We start from the raw sequence: 27428 nt of genomic DNA, 5'->3' as shown, positions 1-27428 counted from the left end.
CAAAACCTCTATTGAAACAGAATCAAAGGCCCCCTTTATGTCCAAGAATACTGAAGCCATTTGTTTTTTTTCGGCGTAAGCCATTTGAATTTCTGAAGAAAGCAACGCAAGACAATCATTCGTCCCCTTGCCCCTGCGGAACCCATATTGTGTATCTGAGAGTAAGCCATTCGTTTCAACCCAATGATCAAGGCGAAACAAGATCATTTTCTCCAACAATTTCCGTATACAAGACAGCATTGCTATTGGGCGGTACGAATTGAAGTCGGACGCGGGTTTTCCGGGTTTTTGAATAGCTATAATTCGCACTTGTCTCCAATCATCTGGAACAATATTATGCTCCAGAAACCGATTGAATAAATTCAACAAGCGATGTTTCGCCACATCAGGGAGGTTTTTTAACAAGCTGAACTTAATTCTATCCGTTCCTGGAGCAGAATTGTTACATGAAAGGAGAGCAAGAGAGAATTCTACCATCGAAAACTCAGAATCAAGATCGCACCTATCTTGTGGTATATCTCGAACAATTTTCTGCACGGGAGCGGAATCGGGACAAACCTTCCGTGCAAAATTAAAAATCCATCGATGTGAATATTCTTCGCTTTCATTCGTTGAAGAGCGATTTCTCATGTTTCGAGCCACTTTCCATAATTTTTTCATTGACGTTTCTCGTGACAAACCTCCCACGAAATTTCGCCAATAAGCACGTTTTTTCCCTTTGATCAAGTTTTTGAATTGATTTTCAAGGTCCAAATACGTTTGAAAATTCTCAATGGTTCCACGTTTCCGAAAAGCTTTAAATGCGTTCGATTTATCCTGATAAAGCTTGGAACATTGGCTATCCCACCATGGATTGGGAGGCCTTTGACGAAAAGTGGAGCCTGGGATGGGTTTCGTTTGAGCGCGAACCGCGCTGTCATAGATCAAACGAGAAATGAAGTTATACTCCTCCAATGGAGGCAAACCATCTCTGGAATTGATGGCTAGAGCAATTGCGTCCGAATATTTTTTCCAGTCAATGTGTCTTGTGAGGTCATATGCCATGTTTATAGATTCAGAAGAATTCGAACCAATGGTGATGGAAATTTTGATTGGCAAGTGGTCACTGCCGTTGGGGTCCTGGATTACATTCCACTTGCAATCTAACGATAGTGAATTCGAGCAAAGCGAGAGGTCAAGAGCACTTGGGTTAGCAGGAGGTTTAGGTACACGTGTTGTTTCCCCAGTGTTCAAAACGGTCATATTGAAGCTGTTACAAAGGTCATATATCAACAATGAACGATTGTCGTCGTACTGTTCCCCCCAGGCAGTTCCGTGAGAGTTGAAGTCTCCCAAGATCAATCGTGGCTCAGGAAGGAGTGAGCACATGTCAACAAGTTGATTGCGGCTAACCGCAGCTCTCGGAGGCCAATACAAGCTGACAATACAGAGGTCTTTGCCTCTGATGTTTGCATGACAAGCAACAGCTTCGATCCCTCCAATAGGTGGAAGGTCAATTCGAAAAAATGAGTGGCACTTATTGATACCCAATAGCACCCCTCCGTATCTGTCATCACGGTCCAAGCGTATGATATTAAAATTGTGGAAAGAGAGATCATCTCGCGAAGAAAGCCAAGTTTCGGACAGAGCAAAAACATCACAATTGAACTTATGAATTAAAAATTTGAATGTATCCAATTTAGGGATAAGACTACGACAATTCCACTGTAAAACAGTGATATCTCCGACCTCTCTATTTAAATTAGACATCAAGAGAGATAATCATTGCAAGGAGGGGCCATGTTTGCATCAATTGTTGCAAAATTGTCTTTAATACTGGAAGCATTGAAATGACAATGGTTCTGATGGAGTCGGAAACATTAAAACACTTGAAGATTTGGTCCAAAAGGTCAGACAACTTTATAAATCCCGATTGGGAAGTTGAACTGGACGGAAAAACAGGGACAGTTGGGGTTTTTGATGTCCCCTCGAGTGCTGGGCCATTCGAAGGTGAATTATTCCCACGGAAACCAGGAGGAACCTGATTTTGCTTGTCCGCTGCACTCGATTTTTTAGGCATGCTAACAGGGGGTATCACCGGAGGGGCTTGTCCTTGAACTTTGGGAGTGGTCACATTTTTGCGCCGGGGATTCCCTTGGAAAATGAACGGTGTGCCCCCGTTAGCTGTGTCCGCTTCTATTTCGTCAACGGGCAACGTGGCGAAGACATTTTGTGTGTTGATTGGTTGTTGTTGTTGGGCCAGCGAAGCGCCCTTTAAAATATCCGCAAAAGTGCATTTCGAGCGTTCCTTCAAAGAGCGCTTCTGTTTCTCCCAGCGACTCTTGTAAGTTTCACAAACTGAGAGCTCGTGTGGGGATCCCCCGCAATATGGACATTTATGCTCAGTCGCACTGCAGGATTTCCCCTCATGTTGCTCTCCGCAAGTGGCACAGCGCTCCTTGTTGGCACAATAATCTGAAGTGTGACCAACTGACTTGCATTTTTGGCAAGTCATGGGCTTTGGCACGAAGAGTCGCACAGGCAATCTCAATTTGCCCACCATGACGTAGTCAGGTAGAGCGGAACCAGCAAAAGTTACTCGAAACGAGTCTGACGGCGTGAATTTAGTTTTTCCCTCTTCTTGGGATACTTTTCCTAGTTGGCGGCTGTCCAAAATTTTAACACCCACCAACGGGAGTCTTTTAAATTTACCAACTCCTTCTTTTATCATTTCGCACGTCAGACCAGTTTCAGTTACCACCCCCGAGATTTCTACGTCATGGGAGGGCACGTAGACGCGATACTCTAGGGAGAATCTCTCGTCGATCACAATTGCATTCGCGTGTTTCCGATCACTCACGACAACACGCAGTTTGTTCGGTCTAACCTTAGAGATTTCGACCACGGAGGAATATAATCTTGCCAGATCTTTCGAAACCTGAATGACATTAATTGCCTTTCCTTTTGGTTTAGGCCGGAAAAAAACAACCCATGGACCAGCTCCAAGTGCATCGTCTGGATAGACCTTGACACGAGGAGAGGAAACAACTGAGGGGGAAGACGAGGTCGATTGTTGAACGGGAGCGGTATCAGTAGGGCTGGGAGGCAAGTTCGGTAGTAGAGCGGAAGCGGGAGCGGGAGATTGAGGGGGCGAAGAGGAAAAGTTTGCCAATTTTCTTGAGGGGGGCTTGTTAAGGTAGATTACCTCTTTCTCTGAAGAGACATCTTCTGAGGGGGGAACGCGTTTAAGCGACTTCCCAGCCCCCGTTGTAGCTGGTGAGGAGGAAACAGTAGTTTCAATCTCCATGTCAACTTGACCTTCTGCCATTACGGCAGATATAAAATAATATAATTCTTATTTTTTTTTGTATTTCTAAACCTAATATATATTATACCTAAATCGCACACCAATGCGAATGAAATGAAGCGGTGTCTCAATCGAACCGCGTGGCAATCGCTCGGCACAGATGCAACGGTATATCGCACCACAACACGATGATGGAATCGATGACGATGCTAAAGCACACACAGCGATGATACGGCACACGCACCGCGTCCGCCGTGGAGGACTTCTTCCTCACGCTGGTAGTGATTGCTGCTCTCCTCACTCGCGCAATAAAGAGAACCCCGTTAGGGCGAAATAACTTCACCAGCCACGAACTGATAACGGTATAATCTCCACTTTATAATAGACGCGAACAAATTTGCGACCGATGTCTTCGGACTGCGCGAGCTGAATGATGAACTTTAATGTTATAAATAATTTAATATTCAAAAACCTGACATTCTTTGGTTATAGACTTCATTTTAACATCATTTACAGGTATCGATACCGATATAGCGCCCTTGGTCCCGAAACCATGTAAACAATGAGAAACTAAAGGGTGTGTCACATCAAATTGCATCACGGAAAAAACGCTGTAGATATTTATTTTTAGGAATTATATCTTCAGCTTTCGCTTATAATCAGATAAGAGTGTATAGATCACGTTGGCCATGCTTCACTGCCAATTTTTCGTAAATTTGTAAAAATGTCGTCGAACGAAAAAGAGCGTCGTGAATTAATCCTGCATCGGTAAGATGCTGGGAAACGTCCAATCCACGGTCAGCAGAGTACTAAAACGATACTTCGAGAACCTAACCATCGACCGGAAGGTGAAGAACGGCAAAAATGGATGCTCCGTCAGTGAAAAAGATCACAAGCGCGTAGTTAAGCAGTTTAGACGTGATCCGAGAAGTTCGGTCCGGGATGTCGCAAATAAGCTGAATTTGTCAAGTTCATTCGTCCAGCGGACCAAGCAGCGGGAGGGCCTGCGTACATACTAGGTTCAGAAGGCTCCTAACCGCGACGAAAGGCAAAACATGGTGGGGAAGACTTCATTTTAACATTTTAACAGCCCGGAAGCTGTACACCGAAATGCTGACGAAGCCGCATTGCCTGGTAATGGACGACGAAACCTACGTCAAAGCGGACTTTCGTCAGCTGCCGGGCCTGTTGTTCTTCTCCGCAGAGGACAAATTCAGCGTTCCGGAGGAGATTCGCAAGCAGAAACTATCCAAGTTTGCCAAAAAGTACATGGTGTGGCAAGCGATCTGCTCTTGCGGAAAGCGGAGCGCCCCCTTCGTGATGACCGGCACGGTAAACGGGCAGGTTTACCTTAAGGAGTGCCTACAGAAGCGCTTACTACCACTATTGAAGCAGCACGAGGGCCCGACCATCTTCTGGCCGGATCTCGCTTCGTGCCACTATTCAAAGGACGTGTTGGAGTGGTACGAAGCCAACGGGGTCACCTTCGTGCCAAAGGAAATGAACCCGCCCAACGCGCCGGAGCTTCGCCCAATAGAGAAATATTGGGCGATTATGAAGCAGGCCCTCCGGAAGAACCCAAAAGTTGTCAAATCGGAGGCGGACTTCAAGAGAAAATGGATTTCTGTTCAAAAAAACTACAACCTGACGTTGTACAGAACCTTACGGTAGGGGTAGAGAGGAAGGTGCGAGCATACGGGCTTGGGCTCGAAGTATGAATAAAAAGAAAATGCCAAAAGTTGTTTAATAGTTTTTATTTTACTGTCTAAAATTTTCAAAAGGATCGGTCTACTGGGCGAATTTCTACAGCGTTTTTTCCGTGATGCAATTTGATGTGACACACCCCTTAATACAATCAATAATCACAAAAACAAAATCCAATTTTTTTGCGAGCATAACATTTTTCCAAAAAAGACTAGCTAATTGACTTTGATTGGATATATCGATCATATGAATTGGTCCAGTAGTTTAAAAGATATGATTTAAAAAAAATGCATTTTTGCTGTTCGGAATTTGAGACAAAAGTGTTCAGAACATGAGTCAGTGACAAAAATGGTGTTCGGAATTTGAGACAAATGTGGTAAATGTAATTTATGGTTTTTCACCATGAAAACATATTTGTAAATCTATTTTTTTTTTTTTGGTATCAAATGAAAAATAAGGCTCTATTGTATCCAAAAATCAAATGAATTTCACGAACGAGTACCATTTTGAGCAATGAGACACTGTTTAAATGCCATCAAAGCTTAAGTGTTCGGAATTTGAGACAAAACGGTAACGTATGTGGATTGGTTGTCAATTATACGATTGTTTTTGCATTTTTCTAATAGTACGATAGTTTATGATGAAATTCAATGATTTATAAACATTGCTTGGGTGTAAGTCCTCCAATCATGAATACCGAATGAGCACTTTTTAAAATTAAAACATATCAAGAATCATGTGCCAAGGTTACCACGACATCGAACACGTTATTTGGTCGTGCGAGGAGTATCTTGTTGCCAGATCGAATTTAGAAAACTCTCTTCGGGCCAGGGGAAGGCAGCCCAATGTGACGGTGAGAGATGTGTTGGCTAGGTTAGACTTTGATTACATGTCCCAAATACACTTATCCCCCTATTTACACGGTACTTGTTTTACACGATTTCGCTTTTGCACGGTTTATGATATAACAAATTTTGAAAAACTTGAAGAATGTATATATGTAGTTCATATGAAAACAAGTAAAATAGAATCATAGCTTGACTACGAATGCGATTTTATGTTCCAGGCAGGTTATCAATTTACTAGCATTTTTGGAGTCTTGATGTGTGATTTGTGTCAATTTTTCAAACTCTTAGAATCCCAGGAATATCTAATGAAAAGTAAAGGAAAGTTTTATCTTCGGCTTTCGGCTGAAAATCTTTTTAATAAAGTTAATGATAAATAAAGCAAAACAAATCTACGCAGCTGTCAATTGAATCTTTTATCACTAAGTCTGAAGTCGAATCTGAGATCTTTCCGAGTTCGTCGACTGTTGGCACTGTTGAACCTGAACAGTAATGCTCAAGTGATAAGGATGACTTTATACTAATCAGAATAGAAAGACTGGTGATTTCTAAACTTGGAGATAGCGAATAAACTTATTACAATTTAGTTTCTTGAAGAATTCTTTGTTTTATTTGTAGCTAGAATTTATAATAAATTCCATAAGTAGATTTTTATAATTGTTTTACTTGAATAAATGATTAAATTGAGCATATATCGAGAGTTTATTTTGTTTTACACGGTTTTACATAGCAAAATCGGAGATTTCATTCTACACGGTTTTATCGGGAACCAATCTTCAGTGTAAACCGAGGGATAGGTGTATATCTCTTCCTAAAAGTTATCGATCTTCGTGTCTGATTGTCCTTATATCCTTATATTCTCGTTTTCCTTTTCCTTCGCGAGAAATCAAATCCTTTCTTACTAACAATAGAATAAGGTGAAATGTAAATACATATTAGATATAAGATAAGGCTTAAGAATCGAGTGTGATGAATGTGAGTGTGAACATTGTCAACATATCCTTATATCCCTTCCTTTTCCTGAAGAAAGTATGTCACCCTTCTAAACTCGAGTAGACCGCGAGTAATCGGTTTCCTACATCACTAACAGTAGAATTAAGGAAAAATGTTTATACAGGGTTTTCCATTTCGGGCTTCCGAAAGTATACAGCCCTGCGCCGACAACCTTTTGACATAGCTGTCAACCAAAGCGTCATATCGTTAGTTGAATGTCTGCCATTTTACAATATGGATCGTTTTAGCATCGCACAACGTGTTAATTTATACTATGAAAATGATGAAAAACCGGCGAATGTTATTCGAGCATTACGGACGGATTTTGGTCGTCATGGACGGCCTTCAGAGCACACAATCGCTAATGTTGTGCGTAAATTCGAGCAAACTGGATCCGTAGCGGATATTGTGAAACCTGTGCATCATCGTAATGTGCGTTCGGCCGAAAATATTGCTGCTGTTGCTGCCAGTGTGGAGGATGACCCGAATGTTTCGATTCCACGGCGTACTCAGCAATTGGGCTTGTCAAACACATCATTGTGGCGAATTTTGCATTTGGACTTGCACCTACATCCATTTAAAGTCCAACTGGTACAAAAATTAGAGCGTGGTGACCATGGAATGCGTCGGGCATACGTCGATTGGGTGAACGAACAACAGCAGCAAAATGCTGAATTTTCGCATCAAATTTTCTTCAGCGATGAGGCACATTTCGAGCTCGGTGGCTATGTGAACACCCAAAATTTCCGTATATGGGGCTCAGAAAATCCACACGTGATTGTTGAGAGGCCATTGCATCCTCCAAAAGTCACTGTTTGGTGCGCATTATGGTCTGGTGGAGTCATCGGGCCGTATTTCTTTGAAAATGAGGACGGCGAGACGGTAACTGTGAATGGTGAGCGCTATGGCCGCATGTTAACCGATTTTTTTTGCCACAAGTTGAAGATATGGATACGGATGACATGTGGTTTCAGCAGGACGGCGCCACGTGCCACACAACACGACCGAACATGGCCATATTGCGAACGAAATTTGAGGGACGCATAATTTCGCGTTTTGGTGATGCCGATTGGCCGTCCAGATCATGCGATTTGAACCCGCTAGACTTTTTTTGTGGGGTTATGCGAAAGACCGTGTCTATGCCAGCTCTCTGCAAACTCTTGAACATTTGAAAGACAACATTCGTGAAGTTAAGACCGAGATACCGCCCCATATGTGCCGAAAAGTCATCGAAAATTACCTGTTCCGGATCAAGGTGTGCGAGGAAGCCCTAGGTGGACATTTGAATGATGTTGTATTTCACACATAACGGCATGAACCAAACTTTAATTTGAAATAAAAGTTTCATCGAAATTCGAATTCTAAGTGTGTTTTATTTCAATTTACTTTCGGAATTTAAAGTTGGAAAACCCTGTATATACTTGTAACAATACGAAACAATATACATTATATATACTTGTAATAATACAATACAAACTTATATAACTGAGCCTGTAAGAGCAAACGTTTTAAAAAAATAAGGAATCATGTGTGAGCTGTCACAAATAAAGTTTGAGAAATGAACCTCTGGAAAAAAAAGTTGCCCAATAAAAATTGAACGCGAATAAATTCAAGCACCGAGCATTCGGACACGCTTTTTTGACTATTTTTTTAATTCTCCTGAAACATGCTTAGAGTATATAGAATCACATTAGGATTTGTTGTCAGGATAAGATCATTTGTTTACATCATAGCTTCACCGGAATGAAAGACGAAATTTTCATTACTTCTGGGACCTTCTGGGCCAACAAATTTATTTAAAAGAAATGAATCCGGTCAATACTCCGGAACTAAAACCAATTAAGGAATACTGGTCAATTTTGAAACAAATACTGAAGAAAAAGAGTATTTTAAACTGAAGGATTTCAAGCGGAAATGGAACTAGCCGCTAAACAAGTAGGAACAAGACTCGTACAAGAGGTGAAGCACAGCAAAGTATGAGCAATGGCCTACGGTAAGAAGGAAATCTGAAATAATGGTCCTATAAATCGCAATAGCCACTAAAATATAATTAAGTGTTCAGAAACACGTTAAGGTTAAGGATACTACACTACACTTTTATTTGACAAACACATTATTTAGTCTAAAACTAATATCGGCCACGATTGAATTGAGAAGAAAAGGGGGCATTCAATCGTTGAGGACTTTTATAATCGTCGATCAAGTGAATTTCCTGTCGGGCGGTTAATGGCTTCTCCCACCGATCACAGACTGAGCAGATACTCCAAGCCGGTTGCAATGCCTTCACACGCCTGTTACATTGAGCTATGGAAAATAACACATATTTCAGAACCTTAACAAGCCTTGAAGCTGTCGAAGCTTGTGTAGCTGTCGAATTTTTTCACCTGCTCCAATTTTTGGAAAATTGAAAAATATATATAATTAATATTCGTGCTTTGATATTTTTCCATAACGCTGCTGTGAATAGTGAGTGCAACAAAGAAATTGGAAATCCATACTAAGCAAACAACCCATACAATCGATAAAAAAGTCGGTGTAATCGTGATTAAAGAAATCAACCGCACAGTGTTTTAGATCTCACCGTATCGAGGCCTATTTGGCCTCTTCCAGCGAGGGCGGTTCAGATGAACCTCCCGGAAGAAGTTTTCCTGAACTCTACAACCATCAAAATGACTTTGGAGCATTAACAACTTTGCTTATGACAGGCAAAAACCAATCTCCACTTCCAAAGAAACCTCTTCTAATTGCAAAAAGCATTCGAGCACAGGTCGGTCAGATCGAGAGTGCACGGAAAGCAGAAAAAGGTACACAATACATTCTTAAAACAAGAAAACCAAATCAGTTCGAAGAGCTGCTCAACCTCACTCACTTGTCAGATGGGACAGAGATCGAAATTAAGCTGCACCCTACGCTTAACTCATGCCGCTGTGTTATCGCGTCTTGGGACATTGCTGACATGACCGACAATGAACTACTGAGCGAGTTGAAAAGTCAACGAGTAAAAGCAGTGAAACATATAAAAAATACGCCACTTTTTGTTCTGACTATGAATCAATCAACATACCCTAAGCATGTGAAAGTTGGTCTGCTACGAATTGAAACGCGGACGTTTTACCCAGAACCGATGCTTTGTTTCAAATGTTATCAGTATGGTCACCCCAAACTCAAATGTCCCGGCCCAATAAGATGTTACAATTGCTCCCAAACACATGAAGATGCAAGAGAATCATGCGAAGAAAACTCTCATTGCCTCCATTGTAACGAAAACCACAGACCGTCCAGTCGTAAATGTATAAAGTACAAAGAAGAAAAAGCTGTCATCCAAACAAAAATCGATCTCAACCTCTCGTTTGATGAAGCTAGAAAACGTGTAGCAACTGGACACACTACCTACTCTAAAGTGGCCGCTCAACCTCGCCTTGATCGGGCTAGACTAGATGCACTACAGGAAGAAAACAAGAAAAAAGATGAACTAATTGCACTCCTAACCGAAAAAGTTAAGCGAAGTGAAGCGTTGGAACAGAAAATGGATGTAATCCTCAAAGTGCAAGCAGAAAAGAACTACGAATTTGACAACCTACTTAAAACAGTCCAGGAGCATGAACAAGCAAACAAACAGCTTGAAAAACAAAACTCTGCTATGAAACACTACACTCAAAAACTTCAAGAAAAAATCCAATTCGAGACGCGTAGTACCAACAAAAGTGAAACTGAAACTAGACGAAAATCAAAGCGTGTGAATGCTCGAGCATCATCATATCAACACAGTCAGAAAATTTCTCCCGAAAACAACCAACCTCCCTCCAAAAAGTCACAGTTACCAGCAACTTATCAACCTCCTGTATTATACGCGGAAGAACAAGTGGTGGATATTTCCGATTTTGAATTAGAGTTCGATGAAGATTCTTCACCTCACTATGTTCGGAAAACCCAGTAAGCCAACACCAACGCACAACAATCAACCCACCAGACTCAACGACGTAGACGTCATCAACAACAACAACCACGCATCTAACTGGATTGAGACAAACGAAAATGTAGACACTCCCTCACTTTCCGGCCGGGAAGCCCAGGACGTTACACCCACACCTGTTAATAGCGAAACCCTCTCTACGACCAGTAAAAGCAGTAGCAGCTGCTCAACGCCAATTAGCACCGTTAGTTCTGCTTCCAACATTGAAAATGATTCCAAAACTCTAGAATTTTCTTCGAACGATGCCTATCAAGAGTCTATGCATTTCCACACACGGTTCCTGACAGTAGATGTTCTCGAATCTCGGAGCAACCCTTCAAAAGCTTTCGATGTGAGGGGCCTGTCCCCATAACCAACTTTACGTGGTTTTTACCAACTGTGGGATCCAGGCGAAGGTTCGAGCTCCCGAATGTCAGCCCCAATGATTCAACATCATTCACCACCGCCTACAACGTCTTTTCATCTTTCACAAGCTGCAACTACTACCGGTGAGGGGTCCGTTAACCCCGGGCATTTCCTAACACCGGTCCTGATTGTAGATGTTCCCGTACCTCGGACTGATCCTACAGCAGCTACCGGTGTTGGGGACTTGCCCTTACAGGCAAATACAAGTATACGTATTGACAACAGACAATTCTCCCCTGCTACCTTCTCATTCTCAGATACTGAATTCAGACGAGTACGAGACAACGAGAACGAAAGTCAGTTCAGCAATATCTCCGAAATCAACACAAATAACAACGCCAACTATTCAGAAGAATTTCAACAACTGAAACGAGATCGTGAAAAGCATAACTTAGGCCGTCTACACATTAGGCAACAGCAACCCGATCTATGTTGGCGATGTCAATCGCATCGCCAACTCAGCTCTGCACATTGAGACAACTCGAACGCGATGAATTCGTTAAGTTTTTATCCGTCATCATAAACTGCCTAATCGCTGGCAGAGATGCCATTTATTTAACTGCCGAAAAAATCATACGGAGAGCAAATTATGAAAAATTGGTTTGAAAAAAACTACTTTACTTGGGATTTTTCTTGACACCAGGCAAAGAAAAAATAAATAAAAACTTAATTTCACAAATCATCGAATCAAATTGAATGCATACGCGGCTTCTTAAAACTACAATAGAATCAAAAGGGCACATTTGAAATACAATTTACACTATAGCAGAAAAAAAATCTGCTTATCTGGCATTCCTGGATGTACTTTTTTCGAAGGTGTTTCATCTCATATATCAAACAATAATACCATTTTTATTTGAAATATGTACCGTTGTGTTAATATTCCTTCGTGTGTACAATAGATTTCAGAATTTCTTTTGGGTTCTGCTTTTTTTCTAAATTCGAAATATTTCTAAAAAATTGATGTATACATTTATTTTTCGTTGGAGTAATACCACAAACCAGCAAACAATATTTACAAACATAAAAAAATCATTGAAATAAGAATACAGCCGAAAAGAATTATATAAAGAAAACAGAAAAATTTTCAACAATTCTTCTAAAGAATGATTTATGTATACAATAACGCTAAATATGAAAAATTCTCCCAGGGGTCACATATTCGCAGACCGCACCTTCGCACATGGTACAATCGAGAATCAGGGATGATAACGGTTTCCCGGAAATCTGACCAGAATTATCCAATCTTAGGCTATCTGTTGGTATTTGTTGAATCATTATTATAACCGACGGCATCAAGCTAAAGGTGACATATTTACCTAACATACTTATTTCGGCTCGCTGATAACAACAGACAGCAACAATTGCTGTTAACTTGGAAAAAACACATCCAGCGGATTCTGTGCTTCTTGCTCAATCTCCAATATTATACGCATCCTTGACCAATTCAGCACTCTTCCCGGACGGTATATCAAGAGAACTTGCATATTGATGGCATTTCCTAACGTCAAACGAATATATATTATATATAAACTAAACCAAAGTAGCAAAATACTTACATCTCGTTCGTTCATAGAAACAGATGCGCCAATATTGTAAACACTGTTTTGCATCACCACTGACAGATATTGAAATTCAATGAGCGCAGAAATCAGAAAAAACGTCAACAGCAATTGAACGAAAAGGTTGCCGACACAAATCGCGCGCGACTCGACATGCTGAGTTGAATCGAAAAAGTTGGTCCGACCAAAGTTGCCAGTTGCCTAGTGTGTATGCTCCCATTTGATTACACATGTTCTCAACTTTTTTGACAGATTCGTTAAGTTGCTTTCCAACTTAGGTTGCCTAGTGTGTAGATGGCCTTAGACTACAGCCTTGAAGTATCCTCACCCCTAGACAAGGATTTTTCAATTGACGAACTACTGCTAGCCCTAGATAACACGAAAGGTTCATCAACGGGTCCTGATAACATAGGCTACCCGATGCTGAAACGGCTTCCACTCCATTGCAAATACACCCTTCTAAAGGCATTCAACCATATCTGGTCTCATGGAGTATTTCCGAATTCATGGAAACAAAGCATCGTAATTCCAATACCAAAATCGGGAAAAAACAGCAAGGATTATAACCAATTTCGTCCCATTTCTCTGACCAGCTGTATAGCCAAAACCTTAGAAAAAATGGTCAACCGTAGGCTGACTACCCACCTAGAAACAAACGGAGTATTCCACCCACATCAATTTGCCTTTCGTAAAGGTATGGGCACAAGCGATTATTTTTCGGAATTAGACCATGTGATAACGGAAGCAGCAAAAAATCGAGAACATTGTGAAATTGTAGTTCTCGACATGAAAAAAGCTTATGATCGTGTATGGCACCGTCACGTGATGGATAGAATTATCAGCAACCACCTGGGGAAGAACATGACGCGATTCATAAGAAATTTCCTCGCGGAAAGAACATTTCAAGTAAGCTATGTAGGATCGTTATCGCGAGCAAAAATTCAAGAAAATGGTGTGCCCCAAGGGTCTGTGCTTTCTGTGACACTATTCTTGTTGGCAATCAATCCTATCTTTGGTGCTGCTCCTAAGAACGTCCGTATGTTCGTTTATGCTGACGATATTGTGATCGTTGCTACAGGCAAAATGGTCAAACACCTGCGCCTAAATTTGGAGAGAGCAGTTCAAGCCATCTCGAAATGGGCTTCTAGCGTAAGGTTTGAAATCTCGGTCGATAAGTCTTCCACTATGCATTGCTGCAAACTACAAAAACACCGAAAATGGCACCTTGACGGAGGGAAGATAGACCTGGACGGAGTTGAACTCCAAAGGCCAAAAACCACAAAAATTCTTGGTGTGATATTCGACAGAAGATGCTTGTTCAACAATTACACCAAAAAGTTGATCGAAGACTGCAGAAGTCGACTAAATCTGCTGAAAGCAATTTCTCGGTGGGCTAACAGGAAAACCCTCGAAAGAATTGGATACGCTATTGTTCTCTCCAAATTGTTTTATGGACTTGAGGTACTCAAGTGGCAAAACATCATCCAACTTACTCCAACCTATAATGCTGTCATTCGGATTGCATCAGGTGCCCTCCGAACAACTCCAATACAATCGATGATGGCCGAAGCAGCACGGCTCCCATGGGAATTTGTGGCAACCTTAACATTGGCAAAAAAGGCTTGTAGAATCATGGAGAGGGAAAAGGCTACAACCAAAACAATATGGAAGAAAACCAATCAAGCACTTAATGTTCTAACCAATCAAAAACTCCCGATGATCACAAAAATCCACACTAAGCTAGGTAGACCCTGGTATGAAGCGTGTCCGACTGGTCGACTGGTTTTTGAAAAAACGGGTCAAAGCAGGTCAAGGACGTCTGATAGCTCAAAAATTATTTCAATCACTATTGGAAAAAAAATACGCTGATTACGACCTTTGGTTCACAGATGGTTCGTTAGCACAATCCAAAGTTGGAGTTGGAATTGTAGGCCCGAACTACCGGCTTAGTGGAAGCCTTGGTAATCAATGTTCCGTTTATTCCGCCGAAGCTTTTGCAATTGCGAAAGCTACAAAGCAAATACAAAATAGAAGCGTAATTTTCACAGATTCTGCAAGCTGCTTACAGGAGATAGAAAAAGGGAAGTTGCATCATCCTTTCATTCAAAAAATTGTAAAAGAGATGAATGATAAACAAATCATTCTATGCTGGGTTCCTGGTCACCAGGGAATCGACGGAAACGAAAAGGCGGATGACATGGCTCGCGAAGGACGAAATGCGGAGATGATTTGTTCCTCGGTTCCCGCACAAGATGCAGTTAGCTGGTGTAGAAGGATTTTGTGGCAAAAACATCAATTTATCTAGAACAACGCAGATCCGAGAGGCCTAAAACTTATTAAAGGTACCATAACGAGATGGAAGGACAGAAAAACTAGGCGAGAGCAAATAGTACTGACCAGATTGCGTCTGGGACATACTTGGTTCAACAAAAAGCATCTGTTCGAGAGGAAACCTCCCGCGATGTGTGACATCTGTAGCAAACCAAACACTGTGAACCGTTTACTACTCGATTGCTGTAAATACGCTATTGAAAGGAGACGAAACGGACTACCAAACAATATAAGGGATATCTTAAGTAACAACAACAATATGGAAGAAAAAGTACTGAAATTTTTAAAAGACATCAAACTATACAATCATATATGAATTACTGTAAACTCACAAAATAAATTTTAATCAATATACAGAGGCGAATGCCACATTAGGCAAAGTCTCTTTAAAAATAAATTTAAAAAAAACAAAAAAAACACATATTTTTAATCCAAAAAATAATCGTGTCCGGATTTTTACGCGTTCAACCTCTATATGAACTTGTTTTCCATGGGAACTCGTGGAATATTGTAAAATTGATGTAAAAAGAAGATATTTGGTCTTATCCATCTGTATGAATTAAGAGTCAAATAAACAGACGACACAATCCTCATTAGGATAACATCCAATACAATGTGGTTATAGATTTATGATCATTTGTTGAGGAAAATGTAATTTCGCCTAAAACAAAATTTCAGTTATATCTGGCACCACGTGCGGGAAACAGTACGCGCGCTTCACCCCAGTGCGCAAGTCCCCACGATTTGAAGTTCGCCATGAACAGCAGTATGGTGGCTGGAGCTGGTGTCCCAAAAAAGCACCATACGACCGTCGTTTTTGAAATGCTGGAAACGTTCACTCCGCCGAGGATCAGTTTGCCCGGAATTGTTATCGTAGGTAGTCGTGTTTTCTGATTCGCTCCCACCGCTGGCGGACGTGTAGAATAACCGTTGGAAAACAGCAGGAAGTGTGCTTTTGTGTGTACGTTTGTCCCGAGTCGCTGTTTCCTGGGGGAATGGATTAAATCGAGCGTTATGCACATGCAGTATTTTTGTCGTGTTTCTTCCCGAAGGCAATGACAGTATATGAGGATGTATAGCTGCTTAACGACAGCAGTGGTATCTGTCAAGTACTGCAAGACGTAGCCAGTGATGTGAATGGTAATTGAAAAGTGCAGAGCAAACAAAAATCGAGTCACTCTCGAAGACTAATAAGTGTGGGTTTCCGTGAGGAGAATGCATAATATGGGGAAAAGAAAATATGAAGGATTATGTTTCATTATCAGAACCACGTGGAGCGCATAACATTATATTAGTGCCAATCATTCGTGGTGTGTTCAACGCGTCTGCTCTCTGCATATGATGCTTCCAAATGGGAAGTCCTTAAATTCAGGAATACTGATAATCCATGTGACAAGCAGAGAGTTTGATATCTTCCAGAGGATTACTTCAAAGCAGCGAAACATCGTTCGAGCACATCGTGACATTGAAGTGCTGTTCGGCGCCTATTTTCGACAGTATTGTTAACTTTAATCCTTGCGAAACAGGGAGTGTGTGTTATTGTGGCGCATCAACTTGTTGCTGTGAGAAGTTATAACTAGGAAAGTTGATCGGTCGGAAACAGTTAACGGAAAATATAAATTACCAGTGGAAATAAGCTCATTGGGACGCCTCACGGGGGGGGTTGTTAAAAGCAAACACACACAAGGAGGAGAGATAACTTAAAACACGCTGTTCACATTCGACAGTCCGACATCGACGATGGAAGAAAACAAATGTAAGGATAATGTGTCATAACTCCGCTCCATTTCATTCTCTTGCGTATGTTGGAATATGGCCAGGATCTATGGATTTACTCACATGTCATATAAAACAATTCAAGTGTTGACGATGCCGATAACGAAATAGGAGAAAAGTGTAAGCATTGACACGTGCAGAAACATAAAGTTTGACGACCTTTTAAAGTTCACCCAGCCGTTTCGTTGAAAGACCTCGTGTTCATATCACATAGATGCATTAAAGATTTACTCGGTGCTTTCGTTTCTCATACATTGAATAACAATGTTCTCATTTCCGTTTGAATGTTATGCAACAAAACAATCCTTATGTGACTAAATGAGTTTATATGAAAATGATGCGTGAAATGATTTCAAACTAAGTTGGATTTTAGAAAATCGTCAAGTAATGCTTTAATCACAAATAATTCTTACTTCCATTTCATTATTCAACAAAACACGATACATACTATCGTACCATATCAAATTGATCAATTCTGGTGGACTTTTATTCGTTCCTCAATTTGTTGAGTTATGCATTCTAGCTTTCCGATCATAATTTGTCAAATCGTGCGATGAAATGTTCACAAAAAAACTAATATGAAAGTAATACACAAGCAGTTACGGTTCGATGAGGCTAATGGAACATCCAATGGAAATAAAGGATGTAATCTTAAAAATTAGAAAAAAACTAACATTTTTCCTGAATCTTTCCAATCGTTCGCGTAAAAAAGCACAACCAAATTGTGCTGTACCATAATGGACAACTAAATCTGCCCCAAGGTTAATTACTAATTACAGCAATATTTCGTCACCATTGCCGTTCCGAAACATACAAAAAATGGCGATAAAAATATCTATAAGTGCGAAATTTTTCATGATTTTTCATCATGACTTTGGAAGGAGCCTTCTGTGTTGTCATTGACATTGGTGTTACTGAATCATAATACTGATGCTGTCAATGATGTTGCTAGAATCGATTTTTGTTAACTGCTATAAGTTTTTTTTTATTTCTTCACAATTTCATAATTCCTTTTCACTTCCCTTTGACTTCTTCTTTTTCGTTTTGATTTGTTTTATTGAGGCTTTGTACTTAAACTTGATCTATAGAGGTTTCAAACCTTTTTTTAGTTCATTCGCCTCTAGCATTGAAACAATGAGAAACGCTATTTTACAATTTTTGAACAGTTTGTTCTTAAAAGTATATAATTTTCTGCAATAGCAATAGATGCGGACAAATATCTTCAATCGATTGATGCAAACATCTTTGCGGTCTGTCGAGGACTGGTCGAGGTATAACGGTTTCGAAAAAGAATCAGTAAATATATAGTATACTAGCTAACCCGGCAAACTTCGTCCCGCCCATTTACTTGATTAATTCTCGGGTAATGCAAAAATTTGTGTTTCATTTGTACGGCAGCCCCCTCTAAGAGAGGCATAGAAACATTCAGTGCATCCTAAAACCTCCACATGCCAAATTTGGTTTCATTTGCTTGATTAATTCTCGAGTAATGCAGAAATTTGTGTTTCATTTGTATGGCAGCCCCCCCTCCCCCCCCCTTTGAGTGGGGGAAGGACTGTCTAACCATCATAGAAACATTTATTGCACCCTAAAACTTTCACATGCCAACTTTGGTTTCGTTTGCTTGGTTAATTTCCGAGTAATGCAAAAATTTGTGTTTCATTTGTATGGCAGCCCCCCCTTAGAGAGGGGGGAGGGGTCTCAAAATATCACGAAAACCTTCCCCGGCCCCAAAAACCCCTACATACCAATTTTTATGTCGATCGGTTCAGTAGTTTCCGAGTCTATAAGAATCAGACAGACAGACAGACATCACTCCATTTTATATATATATAGATAGACTAGCTGACCCGGCAAACTTCGTCCCACCCAAAATTCATTTTTCGTTATCACATTTACGTTTTTTTACTAAACGCACGTTCATAGGTCCAATCGCAGAACTGTTCATTGATTAGAAAATCCACCCTTTAAAATAACCTTTTACTAAAAAATTCCTAGTACTTCTACCAAAACTCGTCATTATAATAACAGATTATTTTCAGACACAATCCTCGTTCAACATTCTTCATCCACTTGCAAATAACATGTTTCTCCATTACATGGAATAAATGTTTGATACATAAAATATGATAGAATAATGACAGCCCTAAATCGGACAATTCCTTTCTCGAGTTTTGCTCTTATCAACACATTCGGTGATCAATTTTTATTTATATAGATAGAAGAAGATACAGGAGTGCGTGTTATCACATTAAAAAAAATCAATTGTCATGTTTGGTTGGAATATGTTTGGTTTAATATATGTGTATTATTTCTACGGGACCCCCGCTCCATTTCAGAGGAGGGAGGGGTGTCATACCATCATAGAAACATTTCTCATATTCAAAAACCTTCACATGCCCAATTCGGCTCCATTTGATTGATTAGTTTTTGAGTTATGCAGAAATTTGTGTTTCATTTGTATGGTAGCCTTCCCTTAGAAAAGAGGAAGGAGTGTCGAATCACCATAGAAACGTTTATCGATCCCTAAAATCGCATTATGCTAAGTTCAATTCCATTTTTTTTATTAGTTTTCGAGTTGTTCAGCACCCTGTGTCAAACCACCATAAAAAAAACATTTATTGCTCCCTAAAATCTCGATATGTCAAATTTGGTTCCATTTGCTCGATTAGTTCTCGAGTTATGCAGAAATTTATGTTTCATTTCTATGGCAGCCCCCCCTTAGAGAGGTGGGAAGAGTGTTGGGCCACCTTAGAAATGTTTCTTGCCCCCTAAAACCTTCACATGTCAAATTCAGCTCCATTTTCTCGATTAGTTTTCGAGTTAAGCAGAAATTTGTGTTTCATTTGTATGGCAGCCCCCCTTAGAGAAGGAGGAGAAGTGTCGATTAACCATAGAACCGATTCGTGTCCCCTAAAATCTCCATATGCCTTATTTGGTTGTGCTTGCTTGATTAATTCTCGAGTAATAGAGAAATTTGTGTTTCGTTTGTGTGGCAGCTCCCCCTTAAAGAGGGGGGCGGAGTGTCTAACCACAGTAAAAACATTTATTGCACCTTAAAACCTCCATATGCCAAACTTGGTTTCATTTGCTTGACTAATTTTCGAATAATGCAGAAATTTGTGTTTCATTTGTATAACAGAAAACCCCCACCCCCTCCCCTTAGAGAGGGAGGAGGGGTCTCCAACTATCATAAGAACCTTCCCCGACCCCAAAAACCCCTACATACCAATTTTCATGTCAACCGGTTCAGTAGTTTCCGAGTCCATAAGAATCAGACAGACAGAAAAACAGGAAGACAGAAAGACAGACAGACATCACTCCATTTTTATATATAAAGATCAGCCATTCCATGCCAAACCGATATAGTGGCTCTCAGATTTTCGCGAAAAGTGGTAGTTTTGTTCTCTATCGCAAAATATTAGACCCGTATTTTTCTATTTTTTTATTAGGGTGCCCATTTGCATTTTCGGGTGGTCCAAAAAACGATTTTCCCTCCTTTTTCCGAAATATGTTTTTATATTTTTTCTCGAAAGCTGAGGATTTTTAACATAACGTATCCAAAAATCAGAGAGGCGTTATTTTTTGTTCTTGTGTTATGATTTTTTTGAATTACCCGGTGGTCCGAAAAATCAACTCTTAACTTTGGAACTACTAGACCGATTCAGATGATCGACATATAAAATTAAATCCAATGAGCTGGTCTTGTTCTAAAAAATATTAAACTTAAAAAAAACTATATCCTGTTTTTGTAATTATTGATTGTAATTGTTTTTTATAGTTTACATGGTTTCGTGACCAAGGGCGCTTTATTTTCTTATATTTTTTCTTATATCTTGAAAGCTGAGATTTTTTCGCATAACATATCCAAATATCAGCGAGGTGTGTTTTTCATTTTTTAGTTATGATTTTTCAAAGTTAGTTCAATATTCCTATGCGACTGGACTGCATCTACGAGGGCGGTCCGATAAGTGCTTAACCTCATCGCCCGATGGTGTCAGTATCGCAAGACAAATTAATTATCGTGTAGTACATTCTCGCAAACGGCTACTGTCGAAATTTCAGCCGAATCGGACTCGTGGTTTTCTTTTGACCGTGTGTGGAAGCGGGCGAGTCCGCAGATTTTATAAAAATAGGAAAAATGGAAATTTCGCTGTCGCCAGGGCCAAATTGGTCGAATTTCACTACGAACTGCTGCCCCATCCACCGTATTCTCCAGATTTGGCCCCGTGCGACTTTTTTTTTGTTTCCAAACTTGAAAAAACTTTGCAGACCCCGAGAAAACGTATTTTTCAGATGGATTAAAGAAGTTGGAGCATCGCTGAGTCGAGTGTATCGAGCTAAAAGGAGGCTATGTTGAGAAATAAATCGCCACTTTTCCAAATTTTTTTTTTTTTTTTTTTTTTTTTGGTAGGCTAAGTACTTATCGGACTGCCCTCGTATATATTTCAAGGGATAGCAGCGTTAAAAATGAAAAATATAATCTGAGTACCTTTCCCTAAGCATCTACAAAGCTTTGTATTCACATAGCCAGGCTTTCGGACCAGGATTTGTTGCTGTAACTGAATATGAATCATTCTCTTTGCGTAGTCCGTATGATTCTGCTGCTTCATGATGAATGAAACAGTTCGACATGTAATGAATTAGAGGCAATGAAGAGTATAAACTTACTGTACCGAAACCGTTCATAACATGAATATCATGAATCATGATTTGTAGAACGCCACTGGGGGAAATGATTTCTGTAAGATCATATTTGAACAAACGAAAGTGAATTATTCAGTGAAACGGTATATCGGCAAACACTGGTCGAGAGTGAATCAAAGGCTTTCTTTATGTCCAAGAAATGCAGCGTTAAAAACCTGCATGCCATTTGCTTGTTTCGTGCAAAATCCATCTAAAATTCTGAAAAAAGCAACGTCAAACAATTATTCATTCCCTTGCCCCATTTTGCGTATCTGAGACTATGCCATTTATTCAGAAGCGTTTTCAATTCAATACTAACAAGCTCTTTGATGGATTCTTTATTCATTAATTTTTTCCATGATATTTATCAGCGTCAGTTTGGGACTAATCGTCATAGAACAGTAACTCCACGTCGCTCCACAAAAGGAAATCAACGGTGTTAAATTGCACGATCTTGAAGGCCAACTCATGGGTCCGTTACGTGAAATGATTCGTTCTGTTATGTATTGTTTTTATTTTTTAAAGGATTTCAAGGGTGTCCCACATCAAATCGCATTGCATTGGGTAGAAATAGTTTAGAGTGTATTGTTGACACTGTCTTTTTATCGCTGTCAGTTTTCGAAAATAGGACAGAATGGCGTCACCCGGAAAGCAACGTCGCGAATTGATTCTGCGCAAGCACCTGGAAAATCCTCAACTCTCTCATCGAGACAAATCGGGAAAACAACTCGGAATCGTGCAGTCAACGGTGAGTCGTGTGATTAAACGTTTCTACGAAACTTTGAGCATCGAACGGAATGAGAAATTCGGTCAGAATGGATGTTCTATTAGTGATCAGGATCAAAAGCGTGTCGTGAAATGTTTAAGCGGAATCCCAATGCTTCGGTCAGGGATGTGGCCCAGAAGTTGAAACTGTCCAAGTCTTTCGTTCAGAGAGCCAAGGACCGTGAGCAGAAAGCTTCAAATCGTGACGAACGGCAACATACGGTGGGAGAGTTACGGGCCCGGAAACTGTACACCCAGATGCTGACGAAGCTCATCATGGTTGATGAGAATTACGTCAAGGCGGACCTCCGGCAGCTTCCGGGGCTACTGTTCATCACCGCTCAGCACAAGTTTGAAGTACCGGAGGAAGTAAGGAAGCAGAAACTTTCAAAGTTTTCCAAGAAACACATGATTTGGCAAGCGATCTGCTCATGTGGCAAACGGAGTACACCGTTCGTGACTACCGGGTCTGTAAACAGGCAGATCTACATCATGGAGTGTCTACAGAAGCGTCTGCTTCCTATGTTGAAGCAACACGAGGGTGATGCAATTTGATGTGTGACACCCTTTGATCCGAAGATCATTCGTCCCTGAATTATTTATTCGCTTAACGTTCGTTTCAATGAATCAATTACGACACGCGCGGTGTGACTTGTTGCAATAGTTTGAACAAGACCACAGCTCTTTCACATTAAATTTCTCTACTTTGGTACAAAAAAGATGATGATTATGGCCCTGTAGCGGTTACCACTAATTCAGCCATTCCATGCCAAACCGATATAGTGGTTCTCAGATTTCCAGGAAAAGTGGTAGTTTTCTTTATTGCAAAATATTGGACCCTTTTTTTTATTTTTTCGTTAGGGTGACCATTTCCATTTTAGGGTGGTTCAAAAAATCAACTTTTTCCACTTTTCCCAAAAATTCATAACTTTTGAATCACTAAACCGATTTAGATGATCGACATATCAAATAGAAGCCAATGAGCTGCCAACTGTTGACTTTGGAAAATTATATCATAAAAACGAAAAAATAGCATCTCTGATTTCGAGATATGTTATGAAAAAAATCCTCAGTTTTCAAGAAAAAATATAGCACCCTCTAGTCCAAAGCCATGAAAACAACAAAAAACGACTCAATAATTACGAATCCATTTTTGACATCCATTTTTTTTGCTGGTTCAATATTTTTTAATGAAAGGCTAGCACATTGGCATCAATTGTCAATGTCGATCATCTGAAACGGTACAGTGGTTCAAACGTTATAAGTTTTTAAAAAAGTCATTTTTGGAAAAAATTGGAAATAATTGATTTTTCGAACCACTCTCAAATGGAAATGGTCACCCTAAGGAAAAAATTAAAAAAAATACGGGTCTAATATTTTGCAATAAAGAAAAAAAACTACCACTTTTCATGGAAATCTGAGAACCACTATATCGGATTGGCATGGAATGACTGAATTGGTGGTAACCGCTAAGCTTTATTTCCGGATACGTTTTGAAAAGTTCCGCTCCGTTTAATATTCTGAACAGAGTGAATCATAAATACAAAACTCGCAGAACGAAACATGTTTCTGAATAACATCACATTTACGTTGGAGGACTGAAATTGTGTACTTGAACTTTATCACCAATGACAACCTGCATTCCTTTTCTTTATTTATGCTTCAACAGCCCCTATAGAAAACCTTCGCATTTCTCACTCATATCCTCATGAACATGAACTTTCGGAATATTGAAAACAAAAGACCTCTTCAAATATACAACCAAACTTCCGTATCTTCTCAATGAGATGTGACAAAACAAACTTATCATCTTTTCGCTCCCAAGAGAAATCTCCAATGTCTGAAAGCAACCCCATCCATAGCACACAAAGTAAAAGATATCACTTCCAACCGAATAATGAATGAGTTTCTAAACTCAAGGCAGCACAGAAATCCCCACATCACCAGAAGCGATGATATGGTTTTAGCTACTTTTGCAAAAAGCCTCCCCATATCATATCGCCGTTAAAGGCAACTGAGCCAGGTGTTCAGTGATAATTGCCTCCACATTTGAGATCAGGCTCTGAAATCAGGACGAACTTTCCCAATTGCGGCATACATTTTTCGTTGCCTCACGAAGGACATTAGCTAACCACATCGGAAGGTTGTCTTCGATAGAAGAGAATTCCCGCCTGACCACAAATCCAACTTATCCAATTTGACATGTGTGAATAATTGAACGGAGTGAAATCGAATGAACCTTATTTGTGGTTCGCCTCCATGGGATAAAATATTGGGTAACAGGTGGAGCTCTCATAAGTTTATGGCTTACGCGTGATAAAAGGGGGAAAATGATTACATGTTTTTGGCTGAATATTGGAACAAATGGATGATTCCACCTAAACTAGACTCACGCTCCCACTAAATATTGCTGTGTTTATTATATGGCTTGACAGCGGCGACACGTTTCACATTAGGCTACAATAAACAACCGCGACGTCAACACGTTCCATCCCTGCGTGTTCCACCAAAACTGTGGACATTATTTCGTGATAACGGAAACATAAATCATTGCTGGAAGGTGACGGTGGAACAGGAATCATCACATTGCTTCTTTTAATAACATACATGAAGGCAATTACGGAAATGGATCCGCTGCTTGGTTCGAAGGCAGAAAATTGCCGAACCCCCAACCATGGGCGGAAGTCCGCAATCTCAAGCACGCAGTTAATTATGGAAAATATTTCGATCTTTTCCATTTTTCCCCTCGGTCGAATGATGGTTTGATAATGAAATTTCTTGAAAACTTCAATGGATGCGATGGAAAAATATTTGGGTTCATTTTCTGCATTGGTTCGCACTCAACATAAACAAGACGATCATCTCTGAAGCGACAAGTTACTTGTTATACAACAATTATTTATCGATAATGTAGGATAAAAAACTTTTTTTGTGGCATGAAGATGCTCCAATCAGGTTAACAAAATTTCAAATCGAGAACTCGTTTGGTAAATGTTCACATTTGGTTTTGAAAACGTTATATACTCCAAACAAGGCGAGCTTCTAGCAAATAGTTTTAACGACATGCAGAAGTGCATATATAAACAACCACAACGTCGTACTAAAAATTGGATTTGTTCAGTTTTTGATACTGTGGCAGTATCTATAACTGAAACGTTCCTGATTGTACTCCCCTTCCATGAATTTCTTGAGAACTATCAACAGCATTTACTGTTGCTCTTATTTGTCGACGCAATGCGATTGTATTCCTGGCGGGAACACGATATTCAGCATGAAAAGCTTGAAATGTTTCCGAGCGATTTTGTTTTTCTTTAAGCTTCGTTATGCTTGCTTTCGCATCCTTACAAAATTGGTAAATTTCCCACTATCACACACCTTTTGTTAAGATGACACCGTTTCACTTTGGGTACACTGTTAGCTTTGCCGGAAGTCCTTTAAGCAACAATGGACCAATTATTTGTGTACAGAATACACACATCAAACTGATTCTCTTGTGTGATGAATATTGATCCGTCGTTATCCTTTTTATTAAGAAATTTATAGCAGACTCTCCCTTTCTCGTCTTACGTACACGAGTGCTAACCAAAACCATCGACTTTAACATATGTAAATTTGTTTTGGATGATTCTGGGGAATGGATACTTTTTATTGCCTTGGAAGAAAAACAAACGTCGAAGCATACGCATACCTAAAATCGGACCATCATTCATCATCAGGCAATAAAAAGTCATTTTTTCGTGCCTTCTTCCATTGCAAACACCGATGACCGTGACCATGGTTGAAACTGTTCGCAAAACCTTAGCTCCGTTTGAAGGTTTGTGGAAGCAATGCGCCAAAAAAATGGAGCCCTGGCGAATCCTTTGATGCTCAGGCTGGTTTATTTTATCACCTGATGTTGAACAAACATCCGCCCTCCGCCCGTCCGTTTCCAATCCGAGTGAACCTCACGGAATCACGCCGATCTCGACCGACCTGACACTATACGGCCCAGAGACATTGTGCGAGCGATTTTTTTTCGGTTGGATGCTTCGAACGGAAATTGGATGATTTCATTAAGAAAATATTTTCGCTGGAATTTATTGCGTGTTTTTCTTCGGTGTTCTGAATTGAAATCGAGTAAGCTTCATTGGTTGACCGCTTCCGGCAATCTGAGCCGATCGGAGCAATTGCGGCTGGAGACAAAAACAGGCAATGAATGGGGAAGGAATGAATGTTTTTTACCCCGTAAACTATTTGTCTGACGCGTATGAAGTCTACTTTTCTCATCTCAGTTACGAAGATGGATGTGTTGTTTTTCTTCCGAGGGAGCATTCTTTGCTGCTATACGTGATATGCTGAAGTGTTTTTTGTGTGTTTATATGCCCTACATTCAAGTAATTCAAGAGTCCTACTTCTGTCAACATTGTTTGATAGTGGGAGGATAAATTCAATTCGTTTGTTTCTAGACCAAAGCTGTCATTTGCATGTTATCAAAAATAGGGTGACCAAAATTTTAGGTAAAATCACAAATCTAACTTTTATATCGTTATAGATAGTGGTAAACTTAGCTGGACAATATTGTAGTCCTAGTTATTTTAAGCAGCTTTGTAGAACAAAGTTTTTTTCTATCATTTGATGTAAATGATTTAGCGCGTTTTTTCTAATTCGCATTAGGGTCACCATGAAAAAAGGTTGGTTTTGCTCTAACTTACATGTTTCTTTCTGGAGCAAACATAAAAAAATGTTTTTAAATGGAATATTCGACTCTACATAATGTGAAACATTCAAAAATATGTTATTTTATGTATTTGATGTATTGATTTTATGTATTTGAAGAATTTGAAGTCTTGAGTTCTTGGGTTGGGTTTTCATGTTGTCAAAAAATAGGGTTACCATAATTATTGGTGAAATTAAATAATCTAATTTTCTTCTCTTTATAGATAGAGGTAAATTAAATGATACGATGTTGTGGCCCCAGTTATTTATCTATTAATAAAACCGATTTAGAGCTTTTTTTTCTATTTTGCATTAGGATAACAATGTAAATAAGATTTACGACACGAACAACAAACAAATGACATATTTTCGGGAAAAAATCAATTACTTTAAGTAGGATTAAGATA

The 27428-nt window shown here is 39.8% G+C and overlaps 1 protein-coding gene and 1 long non-coding RNA gene across 3 annotated transcripts in view; one reads left to right on the top strand and one right to left on the bottom strand.

Annotated features, from left to right (window-relative positions):
- Nucleotides 1-12332: 12332 nt before the first annotated feature.
- Nucleotides 12333-12904, bottom strand: LOC129770831 (uncharacterized). The gene is made up of 3 exons (XR_008742214.1): nt 12766-12904; nt 12526-12707; nt 12333-12462 (listed from the first exon to the last, which is right to left on the bottom strand). It is a non-coding gene; the product is annotated as an uncharacterized LOC129770831 (long non-coding RNA).
- Nucleotides 12905-15964: 3060 nt separating this feature from the next.
- Nucleotides 15965-27428, top strand: part of LOC129765360 (sex peptide receptor) — a 140752-nt gene continuing 129288 nt past the window's right edge. Inside the window, exon 1 of one of the 2 annotated variants that reach the window (XM_055765595.1) lies at nt 15965-16855. The gene's annotated coding sequence lies outside the window, so the exon portion shown is untranslated. Of the gene's footprint in view, nt 16996-27428 lie in introns of both variants that reach the window. The other variant, XM_055765596.1, reaches the window with a different exon arrangement.

Source organism: Toxorhynchites rutilus, chromosome 2 (assembly GCF_029784135.1).
Source record: "Toxorhynchites rutilus septentrionalis strain SRP chromosome 2, ASM2978413v1, whole genome shotgun sequence".
In the NCBI taxonomy this organism is placed as follows: Eukaryota; Metazoa; Arthropoda; class Insecta; order Diptera; family Culicidae; genus Toxorhynchites; species Toxorhynchites rutilus.
Note: the sequence above shows the minus strand (reverse complement) of the source record. Positions and strands in the feature narration are given on the sequence as shown.